The sequence below is a fragment of the Salvelinus namaycush genome, chromosome 9 (assembly GCF_016432855.1).
Source record: "Salvelinus namaycush isolate Seneca chromosome 9, SaNama_1.0, whole genome shotgun sequence".
Taxonomy (NCBI): Eukaryota; Metazoa; Chordata; class Actinopteri; order Salmoniformes; family Salmonidae; genus Salvelinus; species Salvelinus namaycush.
The window spans coordinates 34,144,583-34,168,035 of NC_052315.1; the positions used below are offsets into that span (position 1 = coordinate 34,144,583).

The window sequence follows — 23,453 nt, forward strand, 5'->3', positions numbered from 1 at the left end:
ACTTCTGACCCACTGGGAATGTGGTGAAAGAAGTAAAAGCTGAAATTAATCATTCTCTCTACTATTATTCTGACGTTTCACATTCTTAAAATAAAGTGGTGATCCTAACTGACCTAAGACAGGGAATTTTTACTAGGATTAAATGTCAGGAATTGTGAAAAACTGAGTTTAAATGTATTTGGCTAAGGTGTATGTAAACATCCGACTATAACTGTATAAGAGTCTTTTGACCATTGCGTTTGTAGGTCACGTGACCCTCCTTTATAAAGGTGCATTTTTTTGGTTGAAAATGACTTTCCCCGAACTTGAAACTCACCTGCTGCATACAGTGCCTTCGGAATGTATTCAGACCCCTTGACTTTTTCTACATTGTTACGTTACAGCCTTATTCTAAAATAGATTAAATATAGATATTATTTAGCAATTTACACACAATACATCATAATAAAGTGATATATAACAGATAAACCTTGAGCTCAGGTGCATCCTGTTTCCATTGATCATCCTTGATGTTTCTACATCTGGATTGGAGTCCACCTTTGGTAAATTCAATTGATTGGACATGATTTGGAAAGTCACACCTGTCTATATAATGTCCCACAGTTGGACAGTGCATGTCAGACCAAAAACCAAGCCATGAGGTTAAAGGAATTGTCCGTAGAGCTCTGAGACACGATTGTGTCGAGGCACAGATCAGGAGAAGTGAAGCAAAACATTTCTTCAGCATTGAAGGTCCCCAAGAACACAGTGTCCTCCATCATTCTTAAATGGAAGACGTTTGGAACAACCAAGACGCTTCCTAGAGCTGGCCGCCCGGCCAAAATGAGCAATCGGGGAGAAGGGCCTTGGTCAGGGAGGTGACCAAGAACCCGATGGTCACTCTCACAGAGCTCCAGAGTTCCTCTGTGGAGATGGGAGAACCTTCCAGAAGGACACCCATCTCTACAGCACTCCACCAATCAGGCCTTTATGGTAGAATGGCCAGACGGAAGCCACTCCTCAGTAAAAGGGTCATGACAGCCCGCTTGGAATTTTCCCAAAGGCAGGTAAAGACTCTCAGAACATGAGAAACATGATTCTCTGGTCTGATGAAACCAAGATTGAACTGTTTGGCCTGAATGCGAAGTGTTAAGTATGGAGGAAACCTGGCACCATCCCTACGGTGAAGCATGGTGGTAGCAGCATCATGCTGTAGGGATGTTTTTCAGCGGCATGGACTGTGAGACCAGTCAGGATCGAGGGAAAGATGAACAGAGCAAAGTACAGAGAGATCCTTGATGAAAACCTGCTCCAGAGCGCTCAGGACCTCAGACTGGGGCGAAGGTTCACCTTCCAACAGGACAACGACCCTAAGCACACAGCCAAGACAACGCAGGACTAGCTTCGGGACAAGTCTCTGAATGTCCTTGAGTGGCCCAGTCATAACCTGGACTTGAACCCGATCGAACATCTTTGGAGAGACCTGAAAATAGCTGTGCAGTGACTTTCCCTATCCAACCTGACAGAGCTTGAGAGGATCTGCAGAGAAGAATGGGAGAAACTCCCCACATACAGGTGTGCCTAGCTTGTATCGTCATACTCAAGAAGACTCGAGGCTGTAATCGCTGCCAAAGGTGCTTCAACAAAGTACTGAGTAAAGAGTCTGAATACTAATGTAAAAAAATAAATTTTGCTTTGTCATTATGGGGTATTGTGTGTAGATTGAGGAAAAAATTATTGAATCCATTTTAGAGTAACGCCGTAACGTAACAAAATGTGGAAAAAGTCAAGGGGTCTGAACGCTTTCCAAATGCACTGTACATGTACGCACGTCATAGTTTGGTTCTCTTTTAAATACACATTTCCGGGTTATAAAGAGGGAGGGGCTCACCTCATTCGCCACTTCGCCACTGGACCCAATAAGTGATACATCTCACTTATCAGTTAACCGGGGTTACGAAAGTAACCTTGAGTTTTGTTGTGTTTGTTCAGCACCTAGTAACCAAAGAAGGCACACCCTATCTGAGAAATAGGCAGTGCAAAAAATGAAACTAAAAGATGGATGTTGATGTAAACAAAACAGACAAAGAAAGAAGTAAAGCTTGCTGACACACACACGCACACACAGACACACACACACATACACAAACAAACACACTGTCACGATCGTCGTAATGATGAGACCAAGGTGCAGTGTGAGTAGAGTTCCACATAATTTTAATCAACTGAAACTCACCTAACAAAACAACAAACAACCGAACGAACGAACGAACCGTGCCGCTACAGGTGTGCACTCAGGCAACTCAAAGTAGACAAGATCCCACAACACAAATGAGGAAAAATGGCTACCTAAATATGATCCCCAATCAGAGACAACGATAAACAGCTGTCTCTGATTGGGAACCATATCAGGCCAACATAGACATACAAAACCCCTAGACATACAACACCCCTAGACATACAAAAACCCTAGACATACACAAAAACCCTAGACATACAAAAACCCTAGACATACAAAACTAGCGTACCCACCCTAGTCTCACCCTGACCTAACCAAAATATATAGAAAAACAGAGATATCTAAGGTCAGGGCGTGACACACACAGTGCAGGCTGCTTGTCTGAGGTGCTGTCAGACAGGGCTAAACAGTTCAGGGTATAGGATGAGGGAGAGTAAGAGGAGGAGGAGGGAGAGGAGGAGCAGGAGAGTAGGAGGAGGAGAAGAGGGTTCTCAGGGTTTATAAGGAAGATGCAGCGATTCATCTGTCCTTTCTATCCTGCGGATATGTCTGCTGAAGGATTCAGGGGTGAGTTTTATCTCTATAATGATAAAGAACTTACTGTAAACATTGACCTGTGTTATTTGACCTGACAAATATTTAGTTCAGTTTACATTCATTTCAGTATAATTATTGCTTTACACTTTTTTAAAGTAAAGTTGATATGACAAACAGGAATGTTTTTAAAAAACATTTAAAAAACTTTAAGTACATTTCCCGTATTATAAGAGCAGTACAAGTAGAAGTTTAATGTGATGTACAGTCATGATCATATGACAACAGCCTGTTGTTGTTGTTGTTTAGTCAGAGAGTAGCAGATTTATTGAGAACATATGAATCATAATTCAATGAATAGCTTTTGAATTATTGATAAACCATGTAATACATTGAATTCAGAATCAGAAAAATAGTCTGATCAAAGGGAAGTGACCATGTTTTGTAATTACTGACTGCGTCACATCGAAGTCTGTCATTCCTTGTGTTTCAGGGCTGGTGACCTTAATTAACCCTTTAACAGGTCACCCATGGAGTCCCATTCTGTATGCTTGCTATGAATCATGTAAGTATCTCTGTTTGAAGTATCTCTGTAAAACAATATATTACTGTTCAGAGATGTCAGGTCCTAGATAATGTATCTGTAAAAAAAGGAGACAAGTACAGACTTCCTTTTTATTGCTGTAAATCAAGCAATTTCTCACAACTACTCAGAACCGTTGTCTCAATAAGTCAATAAGTCTGTATTGGAACACGTTTCAATGATACGTATCAAGACCTCTACTGCTGCTGTTTTCTCTGCCACTCCCTTGCATCACCAGTGATAAAGTACTATTTGATAAAGGTTTATTAGCAAATGTGAAGGTTTTGCTGTGGTGAAGGTTTCTGAATTGTAGTACTGAACACAATCTCTCTTCCCACAGTGAGGAGGAGGAGGAGGACAAGGAGAAGAAATCCTGGGCTAGACTAAGGGCGGGTCGCGCCTCCCCCGCGACCGTCCTGACATGAGAACACTACACATCGGGTGCGGCCTTCACTAGGGAGTAACGCAACAGTGGTGCTGCCTACCGCAGGTACAAGGCCGATGCGTTGTGTTCCCATACCGGGCCAGCAGGGGGTGACGTGTGCAGAGCCAGTGCTGCAGAAATGCAGTGACCTCGAAACAACTAACCAAAACTCAGACTACAGAAGCAAACCACAAAAGCCAAAACTACTTTCCACTTCCCTTTTTCCCTTTGGCTTCTGGTGGTCTGCGTGCTTGGTTAGGTGGGCTTGAGGGAGGGGCCTGCTGATAAACACAATCCCATAATAGATTCATCTAAAAAGGCTGTACGCAACATTTACTGTAAAAAAAACAATGAAACTGTGAAAATAAAAACTGTAAACACATGCAACTTTAACATGTTTTGTCCAGTGTCTGTTGTTTCTATGTGTTGTTTATTCCATATTATAAACCGAGTGGTTCGAGTCTTGAATGCTGATTGGCTGAAAGCTGTGGTATATCAGACCTTATACCATGGGTATGACAAAAAATGACTATTTACTGTTCTAATTACATTGGTAAGAAGTGTATGATAGCAATAAGGCACCTTGTGGGATTGTGCTAAATTGACAATTTACCACCCCTCCTCGTGCCTTATTGCTTAATTGTATCCTTTCACCAAAATATAGTATGTTTGAATTCGATGTATTGTTAGGTTGACCAAATGAGTCTTCCCCTCATCGGCCCTACTAGTATTAGTTCAATTCAAACATAAGAATGGTTTATATGAATTGTTATAGTAGGTTTAGTTTTGATAGGAGTTTTAGTGCCAATGATGTTACAGACAGGAGAACAACAGAGACACAACAGTACAATAACATACATATAACTATGAGAACTGTCATTTGCTCAATATGGGCACAAGGTCACTAGCCATTAGCAGATATAAGGTGCACTAGTGGGTGGGTGCCAGCTGGGTAGTCAAGAGTGACAAAAGCCTAGTTTACATTTAGTAACATCTGTAGTTTTAGAAGGTCTCATCATGAGACTCGAGGCTCATGCACCCCACTGGTGTGACTTTTCAAATATGTCCAGGGGAAATAAATGATTACAAAGGAATGCAAAGTACAATTACACAATATTTGATAATAACATAATATTAATCATCAGATAATGTACAGTGTAACTTTTTAAAGACAATAATGTGTGTGTGTGTGTGTGTGTGTGTGCACACATTTAGTATGCACTGGGCTCAGTCGCACTTCACTGAGACACACCCCTTTCTTCTTTCCCATCTGTTTTGTTTTCCAGAAAAGTGGGTCTGAGTTTCACTTCACAGGGGAGGTGGAGACTCAGGTTTTGTTGCTACCCTGCAGTATAAAATCCACCCACTGCTCGCTCTGCTCAGTCCTGCAGTCCCCTGCTGAACGCCATTATGGTAAGCTTTATGTTTTTTGATTTGCATCAATGACAACTTCTATTTTAGGAACAGTGCAACATATACCAGCAACACATAACTACTTACACTGTATTACATTGTATTGCTACAAAATACTGTTTAGTTTTAAATTTGATATTTTGTAAAGTGATCAGTTGTATCATTCTCACTCAAATGTACAGTCAATATCACATGATAAAGGATCTCTCACACACACTGCATAACTGATATACATGTTCTATCTACAGACGACCACAGATGAGGAGGATGAAGAGGAAGATGATGATTATGACGAAAAGTATGAAGATTATAAGTATAATTACTTTTTATAGTGTACAGTCAGTCTACTCCCAAGGGTAGCACATCGGGTTTCTTTGGCCCTGCATACTGCACGAATACTGTAGACCATGTGTGGGGGGTGGAACCGGTGGGCAGAAGTCCATCTGAGGCACTGAAACAGGCCTTAAAACTAGGAGGTGGAACTCCTTCCAGATGAGGAAGGACTTAAACTTGAACAAAACAGACAATCACTATCACAATGCTATGTGAAGGTACTTGAAGGAATTTCTGAGTGGCTCAGAACATATCAGGGTTGCTTCTTTGGCTAATGGTTAGGATTGCATAACTTACTATATGAGGATATTATGGTTGTAGATATCTTTTCAATAATGTAAGATATGTAGATGCATCTAACCTCCAAACCCAGGATCTCTCCTGAAATGAAGCCAGAAGTCTAAACTCCCATCTTCTGCTGTGTGTCATGCAAAAAAGCATCACAAACCGCTGAAAGGCACAAAAGAGAGCCACTAGGAGACAGGAGGGCAGAGTTCCACCTGAGGTACTGAAGATAAGACAAGATGTCTACCAGGCCTTAAAGGGAGAAGCGGCGCCTACCAGATGAGGAAGGAGGACTTAAGCCTTGAACCCTTGAAGCGAGAAGACTCTCACAATATGAAGGCAGTTTATTATGCTAATCATAACATGATTAACATAATACATAATTTCTGTTGTACCTTAAACATATGGACATACTGTATGTTCAACTAACGCTATGTGAAGCAAAGTGTCTCAGAAAATTTCAGGGTAGCTGCTTGCCCAAAATGGTCAGGATTGCATAATTTCCTATATGAGGATATTATAGTGGTAGCTCTTTTCAATAATGTAAGCTATGCATCTAACTGATAAATGAGGAAAAAGGCCTTCTATACTTCAAGTGAGAAGGCACTCACAATGTGAAAGCATACAGTTACAGGGTATAAATAACATAACAAAATAGTATGTTTATTATCAAACCATGTTTACTTGTGCTGTTGTAACCGATGTGAAATGGCTAGCTAGTAAGCAGGGTGCGCGCTAATAGCGTTTCAATCGTAACGTCACTTGCTCTGAGACCTTGAAGTAATTGTTCCCCTTGCTCGGCTTTTGTGGAGCGATGTGTAACGATGCTTCAAGGGTGACTGTTGTCTATGTGTGCAGAGGGTCCCTGATTCGAGCCCATGTAGGGGCAAAGAGAGGGATGGAAGCTATACTGTCACACTGTTCTACTTTTAACATAGGGACTATGTTAAACTATATCTATAAGGATTTCTGTCGCTTGGTTTTGTGGCTAAAGGGAACATTTGAGGGTAGTTGTTCAGGATAAAATGGTTATGATTGCCTATATTTTCATAATGTAATATGAACATAATTTAGGGTGATTACATATGTTCATATATAATGTATATGTAGATACAACTAACTATCAAAACCAAGTTAACATCTCCCTTCACTTGGAGCCACATGTTGAATGTCCCTTCTTGTGTTTTACTTGTTTTGAAATAAATGTTTTCTTTCATTCTAATGTTGTCTGTACTTTGTATTCAAATTCATGTAAATCCTGTGAGATTAATGTGTAAGTACTTCCATGCCTATCATTATTGCTGAATCCTGTTGAACCATGATATTACTATGCCTAATTTACTTGCTTTGTTACATATTACTCGCGTAAGATCAGTGAATCTTACTCCAAGCAAGGAAATAATAAAATTATTATTGTTAAAAGTATTCGAAAGGGCCGTTTGACAAACCCACTTGTCCGTCTGCAAAACCCTCCGTACTGGAACGTAAATTCGCTAGCTATGATATGAGAGCAGTTGCCCATAGAGAATGATAGAGGCCAAAACGCCATTGAGGGCGTTTGTGACCATGTTGGAGTGATGTCCAACTGGGTCATCAGGACGGTGGGTCACCAGGAGGGATCAGCCAATCGTGAAGAAGAAAATGTTCTACGTCAAAATTGAGATTGCCTCAATTGTCCTACATATGCTGTCATATACCCTAAAATAGCATAGATACAAAGATGAGTCCTCTATCTATCTCTATGCAGTTGCCTGACCCTCCTTTATAAAGGTGCATTTCTTTGGTTGAAAATGACTTTCCCCGAACTTGAAACTCACCTGCTGCATACAGTGCCTTCGGAATGTATTCAGACCCCTTGACTTTTTCTACATTGTTACGTTACAGCCTTATTCTAAAATAGATTAAATATAGATATTATTTAGCAATTTACAAACAATGCATCATAATAAAGCGAAAACAGGTTTTTAGAAAATTTTGCAAGTGTATTAAAAATATATAACAGATAAACCTTGAGCTCAGGTGCATCCTGTTTCCATTGATCATCCTTGATGTTTCTACATCTGGATTGGAGTCCACCTTTGGTAAATTCAATTGATTGGACATGATTTGGAAAGGCACACACCTGTCTATATAAGGTTCCACAGTTGACAGTGCATGTCAGAGCAAAAACCAAGCCATGAGGTCGAAGGAATTGTCCGTAGAGTTCCGAGACAGGATTGTGTCGAGGAACAGATCTGAGGAAGGGTACCAAAAAATGTCTGCAGCATTGAAGGTCCCCAAGAACACAGTCGCCTCCATCATTCTTAAATGGAAGAAGTTTGAAACCACCAAAACTCTTCCTAGAGCTGACCGCCCAACCAAACAGCAATCGGGGGAGAAGGGCCTTGGTCATGGAGGTGACCAAGAACCCGATGGTCACTGACAGAGCTCTAGAGTTCCTCTGTGGAGATGGAAGAACATTCCAATAGGACAACCATCTATGCAGCACTACAGCAATCAGGCCTTTATGGAAGAGTGGCCAGACGGAAGCCACTCCTCAGTAAAAGGCACATGACAGCCCGCTTGGAGTTTGCCAAAGGCACCTAAAGATTCTCAGACCATGAGAAACAAGATTCTCAAGATTGATCACTTTGGCCTGAATGCCAAGCGCCACGTCTGGAGGAAACCTGGCACCATGCCTATGGTGAAGCATGGTGGTGGCAGCATCATGCTGTGGGGATGTTTTTCAGCGGCATGGACTGGTTGACTAGTCAGGATCGAGGCAAAGATGAACAGAGCAAAGTACAGAGAGATCCTTGATGAAAACCTGCTCCAGAGCGCTCAGGACCTCAGACTGGGGCGAAGGTTCAACTTCCAACAGGACAATGAACCAAAGTACACAGTCAAGACAACGCAGGAGTGGCTTCGGGACAAGTCTCTGAATGTCCTTGAGTGGCCCAGCCAGAGCCGGACTTGAACCTGATCGAACCTCTCTGGAGAGACCTGAAAATAGCTGTGCAGCAACGTTCCCCATCCAACATGACAGCGCTTGAGAAGATCTGCAGAGAAGAATGGGAGAAACTCCCCAAATACAGATGTGCTAAGCTTGTAGCGTCCTACCCAAGAAGACGCAATGCTGTAATCGCTGCCAAGGGTGCTTCAACGAAGTACTGAATACTTATGTAAATGTAATATATATATATATATATATTTTTTTTTTTTTTTTTTTTTTGCTAAAATAAAGAATCTTAACCTGTTTTTGCTTTGCCGTTATGGATTATTTTGTGTAGATTGATGAGGGGAAAAAAACAATTTAACCAATTTTAGAATAAGGCTGTAACATAACAAAATGTGGAAAAAGTCAAGGGGTCTGAATACTTTCCGACGTCACTGTATGTTAACATGGGCTATTTTGAGCACTTTTCTGGGATGCTTGTTTTCATTGCTTTACTGGGAAGCTTAGCAGAAGTAGACATTCTCATGTTATTTATGTTAGTGCAGGATGAGCAGCACACAGTGGACTTCCTACTAGGGCACACCTCAGTGCTAACAGCATAAATCTGGTTCATAGGCACATGTTTGCTGCATACAATAGCTGTAGGATCAGCAGAGGCATTCAGGGCAGTTAGAGGGAAATAAATTAGGTTACTTGAACATTGTGTCTTCCAATGCCCCTTGTATAATGTACATTTGCTAAATCATTATGATGACTCAGTGACACAATGGCAGGGATTAACTGAGCTGAGCTTGGGTCATTGATAAGTCATTGTCTCAACGCAGCCTTATAATGCTGTGAAAGGATCCAGGAAACCAAATGATTTGGGTGGATCACATCCTCTTTATAAAACGTGTTTTGTTTCCAAAAGGTATTGAAATTGTCAACAAAAGATACACCCATTGAGCTGCAATAATCACGTAGCCAGTTGTGAAGAGAAAGAATCCTGCTAAAGCGTTTAATGCCATGATTCAAAGAGGACCCAGGGCCAGATATGATGGGTCTTTGAAATCCAGTTTCAACTGTTCAGAGCTGCCCTTCATAATGTCATTAAAACCCACATGGACTATGATAGAATCGGTGTCCATGTTCTGGCGTAGTACATTCGGGAGCATTTTAGTAATGTCATTTACTTGAGCCACAGGATAGGACATTGTTTTTACACCAGGAACAGTCACATTTCTTACCATAACAGCCTTACCGGTGACTGATGTGGTAAACTCCTCAATGTTATCAGATAAATCCTGGAACATATTCCAGTCTGTGCTAGTGAACCAGTCCTGTAGCTTAGCATCCACTTCATCTGACCAGTTCCACATTGAGCGCATCACTGGTACTTCCTGTTTGAGTTTTTGCTTGTAAGCAGGAAGAAGGAGGATAGGGTAATGGTCTGACCTTGTATATATTTCTGTGTGTGGATTAAAGGGGATATAGAATTTTCCATTTCCCAGCACCGGCCACGAGAAATGCCGCCTCTTAAAACCTTTTCTCAATAGGGGGTGCTGTTTGCACTTTGTAATAATTTCGTTCCCAAATTAAACTGCCTCGTACTCAATTCTTGCTCGTACAATATGCATATTATTATTACTATTGGATAGAAAACACTCCCTAGTTTCTAAAACCGTTTGAATTATATCTGTGAGTAAAACAGAACTCGAGTTGGAGCAATTTTCCTATGAGGATGTGAGAATGCTGAATTCTGCAAGCTGTTCTGAGGTCGGTTTATTAATTTGCCTGTCTTCTATTGGTTGAGATGCACTGCATACGCCTTCCCCTGGATGTCAGCGAATAGTGAGAATTGAAATGGTGTCGCTAGGCAGATCTGAGAGCTTATAAATGGGCTGGCAACGTGGGGTCCTTCCTTTCTTCTCTTCGCCATGACGCAAAAAGGACCTCTGGATGTCGTTCTAGAAAGCTCCCGTTATAGCCCTTAGATATATCCGGCTCTGTTTTTATTCGATATAGGTGTTAAAGACATCATAATGTTGTTATTTTAAACCGAGTTATATCAGTTTATATCAGTATATTGCGATTTTCGGATATTTATTAGTGCTGCGTTATAGTGAGTTGGACACGTCTTTGCCACATGGCTAATGTTTACTGCTAATTCCAACGTTGAAGACTACATTCTACAACCGAGCAACGATTCTTTTGGACAAAGGACAACTTGCCCAAGATTCTGATGGAAGCTCATCGAAAAGTAAGAACTATTTATGATGTTAATTCGTTGTTCTGTTGAAAAATGTAAAACGCATATTCCGCCATTAATTTCGGTGCGGTCTCGCTTTAACGCACGCTGTATGTCGTAGTAACGTTAATTTTAAAAATCTAACACAGCGATTGCATTAAGAACTAATGTATCTTTCATTTGCTGTCCAACCTGTATTTTTTTGTCAAGTTTATGATTAGTTATCGATTAGAATAGGTGCCTCTCCCAAGATTTCTCCCGACATATTGTTGGCAGCTTGGCTACTATTCTCATTGTATAACCACGATTTGTGACGCTAAATATGCACATTTTCGAACAAACTCTATATGTATTGTGTAATATGATGTTATAGGACTGTCATCTGAAGAAGTTTGAGAAGGTTAGTGAAAAAATTAATATCTTTTGCTGGTTTATACGTTATCGCTATTGTTGGCTTGAATCAATGCTGTTGTGTGGTTGGCTATTGTAGTAAGCTAATATAATGCTATATTGTGTTTTCGCTGTAAAACACTTAAAAAATCTGAAATATTGGCTGGATTCACAAGATCTTTGTCTTTCATTTGCTGTACGCTGTGTATTTTTCAGAAATGTTTTATGATGAGTATTTAGGTAATTCACGTTGGTCTCTGTAGTTATTCTAGTTGTTTTGGTGAGAGTTGTGATGGTGGCTGCAATGGTAAACTATGATTTATACCTGAAATATGCACATTTTTCTAACAAAACATATGCTATACAATAAATATGTTATCAGACTGTCATCTGATGAAGTTGTTTCTTGGTTAGTGGCTATTTATATCTTTATTTGGTCGAAATTGTGATAGCTACCTATGCAGGAAAAAAATGGTGGAGTAAAAAAAGTTGTGTCTTTTGCTATCGTGGTTAGCTAATAGATTTACATATTGTGTCTTCCCTGTAAAACATTTTAAAAATCAGAAATGATGGCTGGATTCACAAGATGTGTATCTTTCATCTGGTGTCTTGGACTTGTGATTTAATGATATTTAGATGCTAGTATTTACTTGTGACGCTATGCTAGGCTATGCTAGTCAGCTTTTTTACTGATGGGGGTGCTCCCGGATCCGGGATTGTGATGAAGTAGAAGTTAATGTCAATTTTCTTGTGTGCTTACGCTCCTCTACAGATCATTGAGTGCCAGCATTGGTTTGTGGTGGTAAATACTATAGACCGCTACAAAAAATATAGATTAAGACTCTCTTGTTAAATAGTATGGTCTGCAGTCATGAGGTATTTTAACTCAGGTGAGCAAAAACTTGAGACCTCCTTAACATTAGAGAACGCGCACCAGCTGTTGTTAACAGAGACAGACCCTTCCTCCCTTTGTCTTGCCATCTGGTTCTGACAATGCATAGAAAAATCAGTCATGACTTTGAGAGACAGGATATTCCAGTTTTTCAGGTCCCGTTGACAGGATAGTCTCGAACGGATCTCATCCAGCTTGTTCTCCAGTGACTGCACGTTCGCCAATAGAAGAGGGCGATGCAGTCTATTTGCTCGCCGACCTAATCTCGTCAGGATGCCGCCTCGCCTGCCTCTCTTTCACAGGGATTAGGACCTGGTCTGGAATAAGCAGAACGGTAATAAAACGTGTAACAAAAAGTAAAATGAAGATGTGATTGCTGATGTGAAAGTTATATAAAGACAGAGTTTTATGTTAAGAGTTTTGTATTGGTCTTTCATTGCCATCTAAAAATAAGAGTTGTACTTGTTGACACAGGTGCCTAGAAACCTAGTAACCAGACACACACCCTTTCTTGAGAAAAGGGAACAGGGAAATTAAACTCAAGACAGACTTTACTGGAAACAAAACTGAAGGGAAAGAAGAGTTGTGTGGCAAATAGCCATTGTGCTCAGCGTGTGCATGAGTCAGCACACACACCGCAGAAGGCTGCTGAGGGGAGAACGGCTCATAATAATGGTTGGAACAGAGCAAATGGAATGGCGTCAATGGAAACCATGTGTGGATGTATTTGATACCATTCCACAAATTCCAGGCCAGCTATTACCACGAGCCCATCCTCCCCAATTAAGGTGCCACCAACCTCCTGTGACATACACACAAACAATGCAGGCTGAGGATAAATTAGGTGCTTTCCTGTGGCCCTTGGCATTAACAGTTGAGGAGGAGGGGAGGGTTTTTTCAGGGCATAAATGGACGATGCAACGTTTGATCTGTCCTTTTTATTCTGCGGAGCCCTTGGCTAAAGGGTTCAGGGGCGAGTTTATTTTCCATAGAGATCTAATAGCTCGTATAGTGATGCATTGTTTTATTTTTTAATGTGCTTTGTATGTCATTCACTTTGCATGCATTTCAATGTCATCAAACCAAAATATTGTATTTGTGTTGTTGTACATTTACAGTTACACGGAAAGGCTACTGTTTTGTCTTTAGAGTAAAATTGCTATAGTTCAAGATAACTTTGACAATAATATAATACATGGTAAGAGTATTTGTTAAACATCAATTCTGAACCAGGAAGTATCCGTATCGCCTGCGTCACTTACATCTATCTGTGTCCTTCCTTGTGTTGCAGTACTGGTGACCCTCTGTCAGGTCACCATGGAGTTCCCACTCTGTCTGCTTGCTGTGTATTTTTATTGTACCTCACATCCGCAACATGAATGTGCCTGTGATGAATAAACCTTTTATGGACAATAAAGATGAATATAATTCAAATGAACCTTTAAACATACTAAATTGTTGGGCCAGAGTTGCCTAGCTGTGACTAAAACAAAGTATTTTCCCACGGTGACAAGGAGGAAGAGAGGAGGCTCCCAAGGGGAGATCACTGGGTCCCTGGCCATGTCCTGAGGGGTGTGTTGGGAGTCTGTCCACTAGCAGGTACTGACCCTCAGCATGACCCTTCAGGACCTGTGCCCGGTTTCCCAAAAGTATCTTGATGCTAAGGTTCGAAGATTAACTTAGCCTTAAGATGCTTCTGGGAAACCGGGCCCTGGTCAGTCGGGCCTGGTGAGCAGAGCTAGGTGACCTTGACGCACTGGCGAACCCAAGCGCTAGACACCCGAAGACACCTAGGACGACAAGATGAAGCTCATCCAAAGCACAAAGCTTACATAACTTACCTGAATACTTAAACAATTAATACTTACCTGAATACTTCTTATGGCTGAGATCCCGTTAACGGGATCGACATGACAACAGCCAGTGAAAGTGCAGGGCGCCAAATTCAAACAACAGAAATCTCATAATTAAAATTCCTCAAACATACAAGTATTTTACACCATTTTAAAGATAAACTTGTTGTTAATCCCACCACAGTGTCCGATTTCAAAAAGGCTTTACGACGAAGGCACACCATCTGATTATGTTAGGTCAGTACCTAGTCACAAAAAAACACAGCCATTTTTCCAGCCAAAGAGAGGAGTCACAAAAAGCAGAAATAGAGATCAAATGAATCACTAACCTTTGATGATCTTCACCAGATGACACTCATAGGACTTCATGTTACACAATACATGTATGTTTTGTTCGATAAAGTTCCAATCTAAGTTTACATTGGCGCGTTATGTTCAGTAATGTTTTGCCTCCAAAACATCCGGTGTTTTGCAGAGAGCCACATCAATTTACAGAAATACTAATAATAAACATTGATAAAAGATACAAGTGTTTTACATGGAACTTTAGATAAACTTCTCCTTAATGCAACCGCTGTGTCAGATTTCAAAAAAGCTTTACGGAAAAAGCACACCATGCAATAATCTGAGTACAGCGCTCAGAGACCAAAACAAGCCATATAGGTACCCGCCATGTTGTGGAGTCAACAGAAGTCAGAAATAGCATTAGAAATATTCACTTACCTTTGATGATCTTCATCAGAATGCACTCCCAGGAATCCCAGTTCCACAACAAATGTTAGTTTTGTTCGATAACGTCCATAATTTATGTCCAAATACCTCCTTTTTGTTTGCGCGTTTAGTTCGAAAATCCAAATTGATGACACACAGGCCAGACGAAAAGTCAAAAGATTCCATTATAGTTCGTAGAAACATGTCAAACGATGTATAGAATCAATCTTTAGGATGTTTTTAACATAAATCTTCAATAATGTTTCAACCAGAAAATTCCTTTGTCTTTAGAAAGGAGAAGGAACGCAGCTACCTCTCACGGGGGCGCACCTGAGTGAGCTCATGGCACTCTGCCAGACATCTGACTCAATCAGCTCGTATTCCCGCCTCCTTCACAGTAGAAGCCTGAAACAAGGTTCTAAAGACTGTTGACATCTAGTGGAAGCCTTAGGAAGTGCAATATGACCCCATAGACACTGTATATTGGATAGGCAAACCTACAAACCTCAGATTTCCCACTTCCTGGTTGGATGTTTTCTCAGGTTTTTGTCTGCCATATGAGTTTTGTTATACTCACAGACATCATGCAAACAGTTTTAGAAACTTCAGAGTGTTTTCTATCCAAATCTACTAATAATATGCATATCTTAGCTTCTGGGACTGAGTAGCAGGCAGTTTACTCTGGGCACCTTATTCATCCAATCTACTCAATACTGCCCCCAGCCATAAGAAGTTAAACAATTAATACTTACCTGAATACTTAAACAAGCAATGTAACTATATAGAATGCAGCCAGATGAAGAACCATTCTTTTCTTTATTTTGGTTGGCTTCTGGTTGTCTGTGTTTCGGCAGCTCGTGGGGGGGGGGGGGGCTGCTGATTTAAACACAATCCCAAATACACTACAAGGCTGAAAGCATGATTTCCTTAAATGTTTTTAAAAACTTTAATAAAAATGGAAAGAACCTATGCGACATGAACAAACTTGCCTGTGTCATGTGTTCTGTAGTTTTGCAATTCGGGTATTTATAAGCTCTCTGATATTGATTCCACATTGCAGAGAACTACTGCAAAATGATACATATAGCTAGTAGTGTAGTGTAAGTAAATCATATCAAATCTACTTGACACATCCTTGAATTGATACATACTTCCAATTTCATATCAGTCTCACTGCATTATTTTAGTTGTACTTTTTTGTAATTAGCTTCATGTAGGCCAAGATTAGCGTGTAGTTTAGAGCCTTCTCTGGTTTCATACTTCCTTGAATGGGATTTCCCTCTCTCCAGCCACGCACGCACACATACAGTGCATTCAGAAAGTATTCAGACCCCTTGACTTTTTCCACATTTTGTTACTCTACAGCCTTATTCTAAAATGGATTTTTGTCAACAATATACACACATGTAAATAAGGTATTTTTGTGTTTTATATTTAGTAAATTTGCAAACATTTCTAAAAACCTGTTTTCAATTTGTCATTATTGGGTATTAAGTATTCAGACCATTTGCTATCAGACTCGAAATTTAGCTCAGGTGCATCTTGTTTCCATTGATCATCCTTGAGATGTTTCTACAACTTGATTGGTAAATTCAATTGATTGGACATGATTTGGAAAGTCACACCTGTCTATATAATGTCCCACAGTTGACAGTGCATGTCAGACCAAAAACCAAGCCATGAGGTTAAAGGAATTGTCCGTAGAGCTCTGAGACACGATTGTGTCGAGGCACAGATCAGGAGAAGTGAAGCAAAACATTTCTTCAGCATTGAAGGTCCCCAAGAACACAGTGTCCTCCATCATTCTTAAATGGAAGACGTTTGGAACAACCAAGACGCTTCCTAGAGCTGGCCGCCCGGCCAAAATGAGCAATCGGGGAGAAGGGCCTTGGTCAGGGAGGTGACCAAGAACCCGATGGTCACTCTCACAGAGCTCCAGAGTTCCTCTGTGGAGATGGGAGAACCTTCCAGAAGGACACCCATCTCTACAGCACTCCACCAATCAGGCCTTTATGGTAGAATGGCCAGACGGAAGCCACTCCTCAGTAAAAGGGTCATGACAGCCCGCTTGGAATTTTCCCAAAGGCAGGTAAAGACTCTCAGAACATGAGAAACATGATTCTCTGGTCTGATGAAACCAAGATTGAACTGTTTGGCCTGAATGCGAAGTGTTAAGTATGGAGGAAACCTGGCACCATCCCTACGGTGAAGCATGGTGGTAGCAGCATCATGCTGTAGGGATGTTTTTCAGCGGCATGGACTGTGAGACCAGTCAGGATCGAGGGAAAAGATGAACAGAGCAAAGTACAGAGAGATCCTTGATGAAAACCTGCTCCAGAGCGCTCAGGACCTCAGACTGGGGCGAAGGTTCACCTTCCAACAGGACAACGACCCTAAGCACACAGCCAAGACAACGCAGGACTAGCTTCGGGACAAGTCTCTGAATGTCCTTGAGTGGCCCAGTCATAACCTGGACTTGAACCCGATCGAACATCTTTGGAGAGACCTGAAAATAGCTGTGCAGTGACTTTCCCTATCCAACCTGACAGAGCTTGAGAGGATCTGCAGAGAAGAATGGGAGAAACTCCCCACATACAGGTGTGCCAAGCTTGTATCGTCATACTCAAGAAGACTCGAGGCTGTAATCGCTGCCAAAGGTATTTCAACAAAGTACTGAGTAAAGAGTCTGAATACTAATGTAAAACATTTTTTTTTGCTTTGTCATTATGGGGTATTGTGTGTAGATTGAGGAAAAAATTATTGAATCCATTTTAGAGTAACGCCGTAACGTAACAAAATGTGGAAAAAGTCAAGGGGTCTGAACGCTTTCCAAATGCACTGTACATGTACGCACGTCATAGTTTGGTTCTCTTTTAAATACACATTTCCGGGTTATAAAGAGGGAGGGGCTCACCTCATTCACCACTTCGCCACTGGACCCAATAAGCGATACATCTCACTTATCAGTTAACCGGGGTTACGAAAGTAACCTTGAGTTTTGTTGTGTTTGTTCAGCACCTAGTAACCAAAGAAGGCACACCCTATCTGAGAAATAGGCAGTGCAAAAAATGAAACTAAAAGATGGATGTTGATGTAAACAAAACAGACAAAGAAAGAAGTAAAGCTTGCTGACACACACACGCACACACAGACACACACACACACACACATACACAAACAAACACACTGTCACGATCGTCATAATGATGAGACCAAGGTGCAGTGTGAGTAGAGTTCCACATAATTTTAATCAACTGAAACTCACCTAACAAAACAACAAACAACCGAACGAACGAATGAACGAACGAACGAACGAACGAACGAACGAACGAACGAACGAACGAACGAACGAACGAACGAACCGTGCCGCTACAGGTGTGCACTCAGGCAACTCAAAGTAGACAAGATCCCACAACACAAATGAGGAAAAATGGCTACCTAAATATGATCCCCAATCAGAGACAACGATAAACAGCTGTCTCTGATTGGGAACCATATCAGGCCAACATAGACATACAAAACCCCTAGACATACAACACCCCTAGACATACAAAAACCCTAGACATACACAAAAACCCTAGACATACAAAAACCCTAGACATACAAAACTAGCGTACCCACCCTAGTCTCACCCTGACCTAACCAAAATATATAGAAAAACAGAGATATCTAAGGTCAGGGCGTGACACACACAGTGCAGGCTGCTTGTCTGAGGTGCTGTCAGACAGGGCTAAACAGTTCAGGGTATAGGATGAGGGAGAGTAAGAGGAGGAGGAGGGAGAGGAGGAGCAGGAGAGTAGGAGGAGGAGAAGAGGGTTCTCAGGGTTTATAAGGAAGATGCAGCGATTCATCTGTCCTTTCTATCCTGCGGATATGTCTGCTGAAGGATTCAGGGGTGAGTTTTATCTCTATAATGATAAAGAACTTACTGTAAACATTGACCTGTGTTATTTGACCTGACAAATATTTAGTTCAGTTTACATTCATTTCAGTATAATTATTGCTTTACACTTTTTAAAGTAAAGTTGATATGACAAACAGGAATGTTTTTAAAAAACATTTAAAAAACTTTAAGTACATTTCCCGTATTATAAGAGCAGTACAAGTAGAAGTTTAATGTGATGTACAGTCATGATCATATGACAACAGCCTGTTGTTGTTGTTGTTTAGTCAGAGAGTAGCAGATTTATTGAGAACATATGAATCATAATTCAATGAATAGCTTTTGAATTATTGATAAACCATGTAATACATTGAATTCAGAATCAGAAAAATAGTCTGATCAAAGGGAAGTGACCATGTTTTGTAATTACTGACTGCGTCACATCGAAGTCTGTCATTCCTTGTGTTTCAGGGCTGGTGACCTTAATTAACCCTTTAACAGGTCACCCATGGAGTCCCATTCTGTATGCTTGCTATGAATCATGTAAGTATCTCTGTTTGAAGTATCTCTGTAAAACAATATATTACTGTTCAGAGATGTCAGGTCCTAGATAATGTATCTGTAAAAAAAGGAGACAAGTACAGACTTCCTTTTTATTGCTGTAAATCAAGCAATTTCTCACAACTACTCAGAACCGTTGTCTCAATAAGTCAATAAGTCTGTATTGGAACACGTTTCAATGATACGTATCAAGACCTCTACTGCTGCTGTTTTCTCTGCCACTCCCTTGCATCACCAGTGATAAAGTACTATTTGATAAAGGTTTATTAGCAAATGTGAAGGTTTTGCTGTGGTGAAGGTTTCTGAATTGTAGTACTGAACACAATCTCTCTTCCCACAGTGAGGAGGAGGAGGAGGACAAGGAGAAGAAATCCTGGGCTAGACTAAGGGCGGGTCGCGCCTCCCCCGCGACCGTCCTGACATGAGAACACTACACATCGGGTGCGGCCTTCACTAGGGAGTAACGCAACAGTGGTGCTGCCTACCGCAGGTACAAGGCCGATGCGTTGTGTTCCCATACCGGGCCAGCAGGGGGTGACGTGTGCAGAGCCAGTGCTGCAGAAATGCAGTGACCTCGAAACAACTAACCAAAACTCAGACTACAGAAGCAAACCACAAAAGCCAAAACTACTTTCCACTTCCCTTTTTCCCTTTGGCTTCTGGTGGTCTGCGTGCTTGGTTAGGTGGGCTTGAGGGAGGGGCCTGCTGATAAACACAATCCCATAATAGATTCATCTAAAAAGGCTGTACGCAACATTTACTGTAAAAAAAACAATGAAACTGTGAAAATAAAAACTGTAAACACATGCAACTTTAACATGTTTTGTCCAGTGTCTGTTGTTTCTATGTGTTGTTTATTCCATATTATAAACCGAGTGGTTCGAGTCTTGAATGCTGATTGGCTGAAAGCTGTGGTATATCAGACCTTATACCATGGGTATGACAAAAAATGACTATTTACTGTTCTAATTACATTGGTAAGAAGTGTATGATAGCAATAAGGCACCTTGTGGGATTGTGCTAAATTGACAATTTACCACCCCTCCTCGTGCCTTATTGCTTAATTGTATCCTTTCACCAAAATATAGTATGTTTGAATTCGATGTATTGTTAGGTTGACCAAATGAGTCTTCCCCTCATCGGCCCTACTAGTATTAGTTCAATTCAAACATAAGAATGGTTTATATGAATTGTTATAGTAGGTTTAGTTTTGATAGGAGTTTTAGTGCCAATGATGTTACAGACAGGAGAACAACAGAGACACAACAGTACAATAACATACATATAACTATGAGAACTGTCATTTGCTCAATATGGGCACAAGGTCACTAGCCATTAGCAGATATAAGGTGCACTAGTGGGTGGGTGCCAGCTGGGTAGTCAAGAGTGACAAAAGCCTAGTTTACATTTAGTAACATCTGTAGTTTTAGAAGGTCTCATCATGAGACTCGAGACTCGAGACTTTTCAAATATGTCCAGGGGAAATAAATGATTACAAAGGAATGCAAAGTACAATTACACAATATTTGATAATAACATAATATTAATCATCAGATAATGTACAGTGTAACTTTTTAAAGACAATAATGTGTGTGTGTGTGTGTGTGTGTGTGTGTGTGTGTGTGTGTGTGTGTGTGTGTGTGTGTGTGTGTGTGTGTGTGTGTGTGTGTGTGTGTGTGTGTGTGTGTGTGTGTGTGTGCACACATTTAGTATGCACTGGGCTCAGTCGCACTTCACTGAGACACACCCCTTTCTTATTTCCCATCTGTTTTGTTTTCCAGAAAAGTGGGTCTGAGTTTCACTTCACAGGGGAGGTGGAGACTCAGGTTTTGTTGCTACCCTGCAGTATAAAATCCACCCACTGCTCGCTCTGCTCAGTCCTGCAGTCCCCTGCTGAACGCCATTATGGTAAGCTTTATGTTTTTTGATTTGCATCAATGACAACTTCTATTTTAGGAACAGTGCAACATATACCAGCAACACATAACTACTTACACTGTATTACATTGTATTGCTACAAAATACTGTTTAGTTTTAAATTTGATATTTTGTAAAGTGATCAGTTATATCATTCTCACTCAAATGTACAGTCAATATCACATGATAAAGGATCTCTCACACACACTGCATAACTGATAAACATGTTCTATCTACAGACGACCACAGATGAGCAGGATGAAGAGGAAGATGATGATTATGACGAAAAGTATGAAGATTATAAGTATAATTACTTTTTATAGTGTACAGTCAGTCTACTCCCAAGGGTAGCACACCGGGTTTCTTTGGCCCTGCATACTGCACGAATACTGTAGACCATGTGTGGGGGGTGGAACCGGTGGGCAGAAGTCCATCTGAGGCACTGAAACAGGCCTTAAAACTAGGAGGTGGAACTCCTTCCAGATGAGGGAGGACTTAAACTTGAACAAAACAGACAATCACTATCACAATGCTATGTGAAGGTACTTGAAGGAATTTCTGAGTGGCTCAGAACATATCAGGGTTGCTTCTTTGGCTAATGGTTAGGATTGCATAACTTACTATATGAGGATATTATGGTTGTAGATATCTTTTCAATAATGTAAGATATGTAGATGCATCTAACCTCCAAACCCAGGATCTCTCCTGAAATGAAGCCAGAAGTCTAAACTCCCATCTTCTGCTGTGTGTCATGCAAAAAAGCATCACAAACCGCTGAAAGGCACAAAAGAGAGCCACTAGGAGACAGGAGGGCAGAGTTCCACCTGAGGTGCTGAAGATAAGACAAGATGTCTACCAGGCCTTAAAGGGAGAAGTGGCGCCTACCAGATGAGGAAGGAGGACTTAAGCCTTGAAACCTTGAAGCGAGAAGACTCTCACAATATGAAGGCAGTTTATTATGCTAATCATAACATGATTAACATAATACATCATTTCTGTTGTACCTTAAACATATGGACATACTGTATGTTCAACTAACGCTATGTGAAGCAAAGTGTCTCAGAAAATTTCAGGGTAGCTGCTTGCCCAAAATGGTCAGGATTGCATAATTTCCTATATGAGGATATTATAGTGATAGCTCTTTTCAATAATGTAAGCTATGCATCTAACTGATAAATGAGGAAAAAGGCCTTCTATACTTCAAGTGAGAAGGCACTCACAATGTGAAAGCATACAGTTACAGGGTATAAATAACATAACAAAATAGTATGTTTATTATCAAACCATGTTTACTTGTGCTGTTGTAACCGATGTGAAATGGCTAGCTAGTAAGCAGGGTGCGCGCTAATAGCGTTTCAATCGTAACGTCACTTGCTCTGAGACCTTGAAGTAGTTGTTCCCCTTGCTCGGCTTTTGTGGAGCGATGTGTAACGATGCTTCAAGGGTGACTGTTGTCTATGTGTGCAGAGGGTCCCTGATTCGAGCCCATGTAGGGGCAAAGAGAGGGATGCAAGCTATACTGTTACACTGTTCTACTTTTAACATAGGGACTATGTTAAACGATATCTATAAGGATTTCTGTCGCTTGGTTTTGTGGCTAAAGGGAACATTTGAGGGTAGTTGTTCAGGATAAAATGGTTATGATTGCCTATATTTTCATAATGTAATATGAACATAATTTAGGGTGATTACATATGTTCATATATAATGTATATGTAGATACAACTAACTATCAAAACCAAGTTAACATCTCCCTTCACTTGGAGCCACATGTTGAATGTCCCTTCTTGTGTTTTACTTGTTTTGAAATAAATGTTTTCTTTCATTCTAATGTTGTCTGTACTTTGTATTCAAATTAATGTAAATCCTGTGAGATTAATGTGTAAGTACTTCCATGCCTATCATTATTGCTGAATCCTGTTGAACCATGATATTACTATGCCTAATTTACTTGCTTTGTTACATATTACTCGCGTAAGATCAGTGAATCTTACTCCAAGCAAGGAAATAATAAAATTATTATTGTTAAAAGTATTCGAAAGGGCCGTTTGACAAACCCACTTGTCCGTCTGCAAAACCCTCCGTACTGGAACGTAAATTCGCTAGCTATGATATGAGAGCAGTTGCCCATAGAGAATGATAGAGGCCAAAACGCCATTGAGGGCGTTTGTGACCATGTTGGAGTGATGTCCAACTGGGTCATCAGGACGGTGGGTCACCAGGAGGGATCAGCCAATCGTGAAGAAGAAAATGTTCTACGTCAAAATTGAGATTGCCTCAATTGTCCTACATAT

At 40.7% G+C, this 23,453-nt stretch overlaps 4 long non-coding RNA genes across 4 annotated transcripts; all 4 read left to right on the forward strand.

Annotated features, from left to right (window-relative positions):
- The first annotated feature begins 2,687 nt into the window (after nt 1-2,687).
- On the forward strand, nt 2,688-4,152 carry LOC120053471. The gene is made up of 3 exons (XR_005477511.1): nt 2,688-2,785; nt 3,246-3,317; nt 3,676-4,152. It is a non-coding gene; the product is annotated as an uncharacterized LOC120053471 (long non-coding RNA).
- Nucleotides 4,153-4,893: 741 nt separating this feature from the next.
- Nucleotides 4,894-7,012, forward strand: LOC120053473. Its single transcript, XR_005477512.1, has 2 exons — nt 4,894-5,172; nt 5,421-7,012. It is a non-coding gene; the product is annotated as an uncharacterized LOC120053473 (long non-coding RNA).
- An 11,583-nt stretch (nt 7,013-18,595) lies between these two features.
- Nucleotides 18,596-20,059, forward strand: LOC120053474. Its single transcript, XR_005477513.1, has 3 exons — nt 18,596-18,693; nt 19,153-19,224; nt 19,583-20,059. It is a non-coding gene; the product is annotated as an uncharacterized LOC120053474 (long non-coding RNA).
- A 968-nt stretch (nt 20,060-21,027) lies between these two features.
- Nucleotides 21,028-22,990, forward strand: LOC120053475. The gene is made up of 2 exons (XR_005477514.1): nt 21,028-21,150; nt 21,399-22,990. It is a non-coding gene; the product is annotated as an uncharacterized LOC120053475 (long non-coding RNA).
- The last annotated feature ends 463 nt before the right edge of the window (nt 22,991-23,453 follow it).